The sequence below is a fragment of the Mirounga leonina genome, unplaced genomic scaffold, assembly GCF_011800145.1.
Source record: "Mirounga leonina isolate KUSES-001 unplaced genomic scaffold, KU_Mleo_1.0 Mir_454, whole genome shotgun sequence".
In the NCBI taxonomy this organism is placed as follows: Eukaryota; Metazoa; Chordata; class Mammalia; order Carnivora; family Phocidae; genus Mirounga; species Mirounga leonina.
The window spans coordinates 9,969,137-9,979,670 of record NW_023270763.1 but is presented as its reverse complement, the minus strand read 5'-3'; the positions used below and the strand labels follow the sequence as shown (position 1 = coordinate 9,979,670).

The 10,534-nt window shown below is 44.5% G+C and overlaps 1 long non-coding RNA gene across 1 annotated transcript; it reads left to right on the top strand.

Moving 5' to 3' along the window:
* The first annotated feature begins 135 nt into the window (after window positions 1–135).
* On the top strand, window positions 136–10,062 carry LOC117999500. The gene is made up of 3 exons (XR_004676280.1): window positions 136–344; window positions 9,027–9,724; window positions 10,028–10,062. It is a non-coding gene; the product is annotated as an uncharacterized LOC117999500 (long non-coding RNA).
* The last annotated feature ends 472 nt before the right edge of the window (window positions 10,063–10,534 follow it).

The following is a 10,534-nucleotide window of genomic DNA, read 5'->3' as shown; positions in this document are numbered from 1 at the left end:
TGCGGCCCACGTGGTGCGGCGGCGAGTTGGCCGGGCGCCTGGCCTCGCGCCCCTGCCCATTGTGTGCTGGCCCCGGGGCTTCACCCGCGGCCGCCGGCCGCCCCCGCCCCGCCCCGCCCGTGCGCGCGGGCCGTGCTCTCCCTCGGGAAGCTCGGGTGGCTGCCTCGGCACGCTCCGACGGCCCCTCCTGGGGCTGGCCCGGGACCCTGCGCCCGGCTCGCTGCGCTGCCTGCTGTCGCTTAGCATTTTGTGCTCCAGACCTGGCAGGGCCCCCGGAGGCCTGCTTCGCTTGGCCCCACTCCGACACCCTCTTCCTGGGCAAAGGGTCGCCCGCCTACACCAAAGTAAGGGCCACGTCCTCCAGGGAGCGCACCTCCCCTTCCCCCTCCCCGAGCTGGGCACTTGCTGAGAATGCACAGGGATGAAAGGCCCGGAAGGGGTGAGGATCGGAGCGTGCAAGGCGACGGGGGTGCAGCTAGGAATCCCGCCTTCTGGGGCCTGTCTACTCGCGGCTTCGGTGTTGGTGGTGGGTGGCGGTGTTGAGATTAGAGCATAGTTTGCTGAACTAGCAAGAGTCGGCGCATCTCCCTTTTGCAGAGGTCATCGCGCTGGGAAAGAATTCAACACTGACTTGAATTGCATCTAGCTGTAGCACAGCGTGGATATGCAATGAGAATTAATTACACTGGTGCTTTCTCTGGTTTGTGATCGAGATTGTGTCTAGACACAATTTAAAAGAACCTCGGGATTTTTGCACTGTATGCTCAGTACTTTTATATTTAGGCAGTTTTTTGCTACTTTATCCCGGTGCTGGGATTGACAGCAGCTATTAAGTCATTTTTTGCTTTCATCTCTTTTTATCTCCAAGTGGTAAAACCACTTTACTGTGCGATAGACCCCAAGTTACTTGGGCCCTGCCTCTTACTAGCTGTGTGACTTTGAGCAAGTTACGTAGCCTCTTTAGTGTCTCAATTTTATCATCTGTTAAAGGGGAGGATATCGCCCACTTCCTAAGCGTTGTAAAGATTAGATGAGGAAATGTTGGGAAGATTCCTGGTGCACAGTAATTTGTATTGAGCCCTCATCTCCTATGTGCCTGGCATCCTTATGGCTACTTGGTTTCTTCTCTCCTTGCAGAGTTTGAACTTGGACCTTCCCTCCACCTCTCTGCCCCATAACTCCATTACTCTTAAAACGTACCTAAATGCACTTGACTAAATGGAAACCTTATTATTTTTATTTATTTTCTTGCAGTTTTACTGAGACCTTAATATTTATTCTCTAGTGGCCTTACATCTTTTTATTATGAAGTCTCCCAGTGTGAAATCCTGGGGGACAGGAACCCATATTGGGAGTTCTCTGTCATCTCCCACAGGGCCCTACATGAGGGAGAAGGGGGATAATCTATCATTAATGAAATAAAAAGAGGGAAGACTTCCAGAAAGGCCGATGGCTGGGGCTCTCCCAGTACTGGGACCATCCAGGGGTCATCCCCTTACTTCAGGCTTAATCCTCCTTTCTCTATCCAGCCAGCACCCAGGGCCAGTCTCGGGCCACACTACTGCTAGCTGAAACCCTTTCCCTTCTTTTTGGGTCTCCAGCACACAGCCTGCCTCCCACCCAGGATCCAGAGGATGGAAGCCAGCCCTAGAAAGTTCCATCCACATGGCACATGCCTCCCTGGCAAAGTTAGACGCACAGTCTCTTGAGGTTGTCCTCATGAGTTTGGTCCTAATTTGCTTCCTAATTCCTTCTACAGAGTGCATATCCCAGTCTTTACCAGTTCCCGGGAGTCCTGGGGATGGGGGCTGCCCCTGAAGGCCCAACCCAGATGCCACTTTCTCTGGGAACCTTTTGTGTTACTGGTGAGGCCTGTGCATTGCATTTCAAACTGCTTGTGTTTAATCTTGGCCAAGCCACTAACTACTAGTGGTGTGACATCAGGCAAATTATGTCAACTGTCAGGTCTTTGTCTCTAAAACAGGAATAATAGTCATTGTGATCTCAGTTTTTAGCATTCGGGTATTTTTAAGTTCTGAAATATTGTTTTGTTGATGTGATATTATTACCTTATTTAAAATAACCCGAGTATGAATCATTTTTACGTTGAGATTGAGATCAGTGATTTAAATAGTCAATTTCTGTGAAAAGACATACTGATACTCTGCAGATTTGTACAGATCCGCTCCTGTGTGAATCTCAGTAAGCATCTATGTTCAGCTACTGCAAAGTTTCCGTTACAAGCATGTTACTCTGGGTCAGAGACTTTCCAAACAAGTGAATCTGAGGATGAGAAAAATGGAAATTGACTCGTGGAGTGCTCCATCTATACATGATGAACGTAAAGAACAAAACAAAGCATTGAATATGCTGTCTTTGTAACCAAAACTATAGCCCACTAACACTAGAAGCTTGCGGACTTGGCAAAATTACTGGAAAAAAAAAAACCTGTTTAAAAAGATCTCGGGATGCCTGGGTGGCTCAGTCGGTTTAGCGTTTCTTGGAAAACTGAGATCAGGTTGTGCCATCGTCTCTGCTCCCACCCGCCCATCCTGAATAGGAGCCAGAGCCCCTCCTGTGGTCTCCTCCCCTCCCAGCTCTCTGTCTCTCCTACAGCTCTCAGCCCAGCCATGCTGGTTTCTTTGCTCTGTGCGCCTAACGCCCCAACCCTCCAGCCTTTGCACCTGCTGTCCCCTTAATATCCACATGGCGTCCACCTTCGCTTCCTTTAGGCTTCTGCTCAGAGAAGCCCTCCCTAACTGCTCTACTGGAAATGGCAGCAGTCCCCAGTTCCCGCCAGCTCTTCTCTCACCTGAGATATCATCTATCGTTTTCATATTTAAGGTCTGTCTGTCCTGAGAGCAGGGAGTTTTTGTTTGTTTGTTTGTTTGTTTTGCTTGCTGATAAAGTCTTAGCACCTGCAGCAGGGCCTGCGTCATAGAGGATGCTCAGTAAATACTGGTTGCTTCTATGGAGACAGGAATCCGATGAAAATTAGATTAAAAGCCTTTCTTCATCATCCCATTTCCTCCCGTCCGTCAACTTGGGTAGCATTGCAAAGAGCTTCCGCAGCCACTGGACCTCCGTGGACCCAAAGACCCTGTGATTCGATAATAGCACCACTCATGTGCTCTATTAGGATTGTTTTTGACAGTTTTATTGAGATGTAATTCATATACTATGTAATTCACCCATTAAAGTATATGATTCAGTGGTTTGTAGTATTACGGAGTTGTGTAACCATCAACACAATTTTAAAACATTTCCTTCCTTCCTTCCTTCCTTCCCCCGTCCCCCTCCTTCATTTCCTCCCTCCCTTCCTTCCCTCCCTTCTTTCTTTCTTCCTTCCTTCCTTCCTTCCCTCCCCATCCCCCTCCCTCATTTCCTCCCTCCCTTTCTTCCCTCCTTTCTTTCTTTCTTTCTTTCTTTCTTTCTTTCTTTCTTTCTTTCTTTCTTTCTTTTTCTTTCTTTCTTCTTTCTTTCTTTCTTTCTCTTTCTCTCTCTCTTTCTTTCTTCCTTCCTTCCTTTCCCTCTCCTTCTCACTCTCTCTCCCTCCCTCTCTCCCCCTTCTCTCTCTCTCTCTCTCTCTCTCTCTCCACATCCAGTGTGGAGCTCAATGTGGGGCTTGAACTCCTGACCCTGAGATCCAGACCTGAGCTGAGATCAAGAGTAGAACACTTAACCAACTGAGCCACCCAGGTGCCCCAGAACATTTTCATTACTGAAAGAATGGGCAATGCTCCCCTTAGTCTTAACTCCCAAATCCCCACCTCCTCCCCAGAGCTAGGGCCCAACTAATCTACCTTCTATCTTTACAAATTTGCCTATTCTGGACATTCCATATAAATGGAGTCCTACATTATGTGGTCCTTTGGGACTGGCTTCTTTCACTCAGCATAATGTTTTCAGGGTTCCTCCATCCTGTAGCATGTTATCAGTGTCTTGTTCTTTTTATTGCCAAATAAAATTTCATTGTATGAGTAGACCCCATTTTATTTATCCATTCTGCAGTTGATGCACATTTGGGTTGTTTCCATTTTTGGCCACGTATGAACAATGCTGCTGTGAACATTTGTGTACAAGTCTTTGTGTGGACTCATTTTCCCTTCTCGTGGGTATACACCTAGAGGTGGAAATGCTGGGTCATTTGGTAATTCTGTGTTTAACTTTTTGAGGAACTTCCAGACTGTTTTCCTAAGTGGCTGCGCTATTTTACATTCCCACCAGCAGCGTGTAAGGGTTCCTGTGTCTCCCCATCCTCGCCAACACTGGTTGTTAACTGTCTTTTTGATTATAACCATCTCATGGATACGAAGTGGTATCTCATGGTTTCGATGTGCATTTCCCTGATGGCCGGGAACATCTTTGCATGTGCTTATTGGCCGTTTATAGATCTTATTTGGGGAAATGTGTGTTCAGGTCCTTTGCCCATTTTTAAATTGGGTTGTTTATCTTATTATTATTTAATTGTAAGAGTATTTTATATAATCTAGATACAAGACCCTTATCAGACATATGGTTTACAGAATTCTCCCATTTTTTTTTTCACTTTTTTAATGGTGTCATCTGAAGCATAAAATTTTTAAATTTTAATCCTGTCCAATTTATGTATGTTTTATTTAGTTGCTTATGCTTTAAATATCGTGTCTAAGAAACCATTGCCTAATCTGGTCACAAAGATTCATGCCTATGTTTTCTTCTGGAGTTTTATAGTTTCAGTTCTTTTTTTTTAAGATTTTATTTATTTATCTGACAGAGAGATAGAACAAGCAGGCGGAATGGCAGGCAGAGGGAGAGGGAGAAGCAGACTCTACTGCTGAGCAGGGAGCCTGATGTGGGGCTTGATCCCAGGACCCTGGGATCATGAACTGAGCCGAAGGCAAACGCTTAACAAACTGAGCCACCCAGATGCCCTGAGTTAATTTTTTTTTAATTTAATTTTATTATTTTTTTTACTTTTTAAAGATTTTATTTATTTATTTGACAGAGAGAGACACAACGAGAGAGGGAACACAAGCAGGGGGAGTGGGAGAGAGAGAAGCAGGCCTCCTGCTGAGCAGGGAGCCCGATGCGGGGCTCAATCCAAGGACCCTGGGATCATGACCTGAGCCGAAGGCAGACACGTAACGACTGAGCTACCCAGGAGCCCCTTAAATTTTATTTTAAAGTAGTGCCTACACCCAATGTGGGGCTTGAACTTAACCTTGAGATCAAGAGTTGCACGCTCCAATGGTTGAGACAGCCAGGTGCGCCAAGTTAATTTTTATATATGATGTGACATAGGGCTTCAACTTCATTTATTCATGTGTGGATATCCAGTTGTCCCCGCACCATTTGTTGAAGACTATTCTTTTCCCATTGAATTGTGTTGGCACCCTGGTCAAAAATCTTTTTTTTTTTTAAGTAGGCTCCACACCCAGAGTGGAGCCCAACATGGGTTTGAACTCATGACCCTGAGACCAAGACCTGAGCTGAGATCCAAAGAGTCAGATGCCCAACCGGCTGAACCACCCAGGTGCCTGCCCCTGGTCAAAAATCATTTTGTCAGGCTCCGTGCTAAGTATGGAGTCTGGTTGAGGATTCTCTCCCTCTGCCCCTCCCGTTTGTGTCCTCTCTCTCTCTAAAATAAATAAATAAATCTTTAAAAAATGATTTGACTGTAAATATGTGAGTTTATTTCTGGACTCTCTATTCTCTTGGTCTATGAGTCTAGCCTTATACCAGCACCTCAGTGTCTTGATCACTGTTGCTTTGCAGTGAGTTTTCAAGAAATGTGAGTCATCCAATTCTGTTCCTTTTTTTTTTCAAGATTGTTTTGGCTATTTGAGGTCTCTTGAATTTCCATATGAATTTTATTTTATTTTATGTTTTTAAAGATTTTATTTATTTGACAGCGAGAGAGGGAACACAAGCAGGGGGAGTGGGAGAGGGAGAAGCAGGCTTCCCGCTGAGCAGGGAGCTCGATGTGGGACTCGATCCCAGGACCCCGGGATCATGACCTGAGCCGAAGGCAGACGCTTAATGACTGAGCCACCCAGGTGCCCCTCCATATGAATTTTAGGATCAATTTGTCATTCTCTTGAGAGAAGTCAGCAAGATATCAATAGGCATGGCATTGAGCCTGCAGATTGATTTGGGAATATTGCCAGCTTAAGTCTTCAGATCTGTGAACATTTATTTAGGTTGCCATTTATTTCTTTCACCAATGTTTTGCAGTTTTCAGAGTACAGTTGATGCTCAGACAACACGGGGGCTAGAGGTCCTGGCCCCCTGTGCGTTTGAGAGCCTGTGTATAACTTTTGGCTTCCTCAAAACTTAACTACTAGTAGCTTACTGTTGACTAGAAGCCTTACTGATAACATAACTAGTCGATTAACATATTTTAATATACATATTATAGACTGTATTCTTAGGGTAAGCCAGAGAAAAGAAAATGTTATTGGGAAAATCATAAGGAAAATATATTTACATCATTGCACTGTATCAAAAAAAAAATCCACGTGTAAGTGAACCGATACGGTTCAATCTGTGTTGCTCAAGGGTCAATTATATGAGTTTTGTACTTCTTTTGTTAAATTTATTCCCAAGTTTTTGATGCCATTGTAAAGTGGAAGTTCTTTTTTAGTTTGCTCATTGTTAATGTATAGAAATACCATTGACTTTCATGTGTCGATCTTGTAAACTGCAACCTTGCTGAATCCCACTTGGTAGTTTTAATAGCTTTGAAGTGGATTCCTTAGGGTTTTCCCTGTATAAGATCATGTCATCTGCAAATAGAGGTCATTTTACTTCTTCCTTTCCAATCTGGATTCATTTTTATTTCATTTTCTAGCCTCATTGCTCTGGAAAAAGATTTGAACAGAAGTGGTGAGAGTAGGCATCCTTCTTTTGTTCCTGATCTTAGGAGGAAAACATCCAATCTCTCACCATTGAGTATGACATTAGCTGTGGGTTTTTCATAAATGCCCTGTATCAGAAAGACCATTCTCTTTTGTTGATGGTTTTGTTATTGTTGTTATTGTTTGTTTGTTTTTAAGTAGACTCTATGTCTAATGTGGGGCTAAACTCAAGACCCCAAGATCAGGAGTCTCATGCTTTTACCAACTGAGCCAGCCATGCTTTTACCTCGTGTTGCTGGCTTTTGAGTGACTTATCATGAAGGGATATTGAATTTTGTCAAATGCTTTTTCTGTGTGTGTGTTGTTTTTTTTTTTTTTTGAGGTTTTGTCCATATTCTATTGATGTAGTATATTATATTAATAGATTTTTGGATGTTAAAGCAACCTTGTATTCTGGGGATAAATCCCACTTGGTCATGGTGTAGAATCCTTTTTATTTATTGCTGGGTTTGATTTGCTAGTACTTTGTTGAGGATTTTTGTATCTGTAATCATAAAGGATATTGATCTATGGTTTTCTTATATCTTTGGTTTCATATGCTTTATTTTATTTATTTTCAAGATTTTTTTTTAAAGATTTTACTTATTTATCTGACAGAGAGAGAGAGAGAGCACAAGCAGGGGGAGCAGCAGAGGGAGAGGGAGAAGCAGGCTCTCCGCTAAGCACAGAGCTCCACACGGGACTTAATCCCAGGGCCCCGGGATCATGACCTGAGCTGAAGGCAGACGCTTAACCGACTGAGTCACCCAGGCCCCCTCAAGATTTTGTTTTTAAGTAATCTGTACACCCATAGTGGGGCTGAAACTTACAACCCTGAGATCAAAAGTTGCATGCTCCAGCCACCCAGCCAGCCAGGCACCCCAATATGCTTTATTTTTTAAAAGGACTCTTTTTTTTTTTTTTTAAGATTTTATTTATTTATTTGACAGAGAAACAGCGAGAGAGGGAACACAAGCAGGGGGAGTGGGAGAGGGAGAAGCAGGCTTCCCGTGGAGCAGGGAGCCCAATGTGGGGCTCGATCCCAGGACCCTGGGATCATGACCTGAGCCGAAGGCAGACGCTTAACGGTGGAGCCACCCAGGTGCCCCAATTTTTATCCTTTTTAATCTGCTAAACATTAATGTTTTTTATAAATGTAAGTTTTAACTTAATATTTTGTTAAAATATTTGTATTTGCAATACAATAAATGTTTAATTTCACTGACCTTAGCTCGTGCATCCTAAACACTTTTTAGAAATAAATTTTGTGGGGGCACCTCAGTGGCTCAGTTGATGAAGCGTACAACTCTTGGTTTCAGCTTAGGTCATGATTTCCGGGTCATGAGATTGAGCCCTATGTGGGGCTCTGTGCACAGGGTAGAGTCTGCTTAAAGACTTTCCCTCTCCTGGGCGCCTGGGTGGCTCAGTTGGTTAAGCGACTGCCTTCGGCTCAGGTCATGATCCTGGAGTCCCAGAATCGAGTCCCACATCAGGCTCCCTGCTCAGCAGGGGGTCTGCTTCTCCCTCTGCCCTCTTCCCTCTCTTGGTCTCTGTCTCTCATTCTCTTTCTCTCAAATAAATAAAATCTTAAAAAAAAAAAAAAAGACTTTCCCTCTCCTTCTGCCTCTCCTCTGTGTGCACATTCTCTGTCTCTCAAATAAATAAATAAAATCTTAAAAAAAAAAAAGAAAGAAATTTTGTGAAATAAATGCGAAATGCCTTTGCTGGAGGGGTGGGGGGATGTGGTAAGTGGGTGATGGACATTAAGGAAGGTACGTGATGTAGTGAGCACTGGGTATTAATATATAGGACTGATGAATCACTGAACTCTACCTCTGAAACTAATAATACACTATATGTTAATTAATTGAATTTAAATTAAAAAATAAAAAAATTGGGGCACCTGGGTGGCTCAGTCATTAAGCGTCTGCCTTCGGCTCAGGTCATGATCCCGGGGTCCTGGGATCGAGCCCCGCATCGGGCTCCCTGCTCGGCAGGGAGCCTGCTTCTCCCTCTCCATCTGCCTGCTTCTTTGCCTACTTGTGCTCTCTCTCTATCTCTCTGTCAAATAAATAAATAAAATCTTAAAAAAAAAAAAAACTTATTACTGTGATTATTACAATATGAAAACTTCCTTGTTTCTCCCAGGTGTGCCCCTTTGATCGCGTCGTCAAGCAGTACTGTGGCAGCTGGTCATTTACGTTACCTCCCTTCCCCACTGGACAGTTGTCTCCTTTAGCACAAGACTGATTTTAGCCTTTTGGCCTCTGGACACCTGAGGTCTGGCTCCCTAGGCCTCTGGGTCACAAGAGGGGGATGGAGCAGGGAGAAGAAGGAAGGGATGCCCAGGGCCGTAGCTGGGGGCCCCTTGGCTCTGAGGACCCTAGCCAAGGAACCTGTGGTGGTGTAGTATGGCCTCGTGACGACTGAGGTCACAGGGGTGGAGTCATTTACTCACTGGGCAGAATCGAGGTTGCTCCCAGGCTCGCTGATCGGCCGGTCCTCCCCAGAGCTGCTTCTCAAACCTAGACCTGACTTCTTGTGGCTTGGGCCAAAGTCACAACCTGGGGATCCATGGACCAAATTTACCCTCCTACAGAAGACTCTCCACCCCCGACATAAGTCTTTCAAAGAATTGGAACATAATTCGCTCAAATGTCTTGATTTCTTGTTTGTCTTCAAGGACTGGGAAGATCTGATGACTGTGGGCTTTTATTTGTTTGTGGCACCAGGCACTGGAGCGGAGTATCAACCCCCTCGGGCCATGCTGGGCTCCATGGCCCCCACCTCTCCCTGCTGACTTACATACAGCCTTTTCCTCTCTAAGGAGCCAGGATGGCCACTGGGTTTGTATGCTACCATTTTATACAGTGGTATCAGACTGTACCGTTCCTTTTTGGTTCCTTTTGTACACTTCCATCCCAAAGTATATTTCTCGGATTGACTCATGTTGATGTTTGTGGAACAAGTTCGTTCTTTTGAACAGCTATATGGTATTCCATTGTATGAATAAACCACAATGTACTTATCCATTCCCTCACTAGAACCAGTGGGTGGTTGGGTATTAAACTACCCATTTCAGAAATGGTTACAGATTTATTTGAGTTTTCGATTCCTTTTTTTCTTAAAGATTTATTTATTTATTTTAGAGAGAGAGAAAGAGCAAACAGGGGCAGAGGGGGAGAATCTCAAGCAGGCTCCCCGCTGAGCTTGGAGCCCGACGTGGGGCTCGATGGTCCCTGAGACCATGACTTGAGCTGAAGCCAAAGTCTGACGCTCAACCAACTGAGCCATCCAGGTGCCCGTGGTTTTTCAGGTTCTTAAATACATTTTGATAAGTTAACTTTTTTTTTTAAACATTCACTTATCAGAGTTTTCTTTTTTTTTTTTTAAAGACTTCATTTATTTACTTGAGAGGGAGAGATAGAGCACGAGCAGGATGGAGCGGCAGAGAAGAGGGAGAAGCAGGCTCCCCACTGAGCAGTGAGCCTGAGGAGGGACTTGATCCCAGGACCCTGGGATCATGACCTGAGCTGAAGGCAGATGCTTAACTGACTGAGCCACCCAGGTGCCCTGGTAAGTTATATTTTTAAGACATATTACCTATTCCATCTGAAACTAATGATGTACTATAAGTTGGCTAATGGAATTTAAAT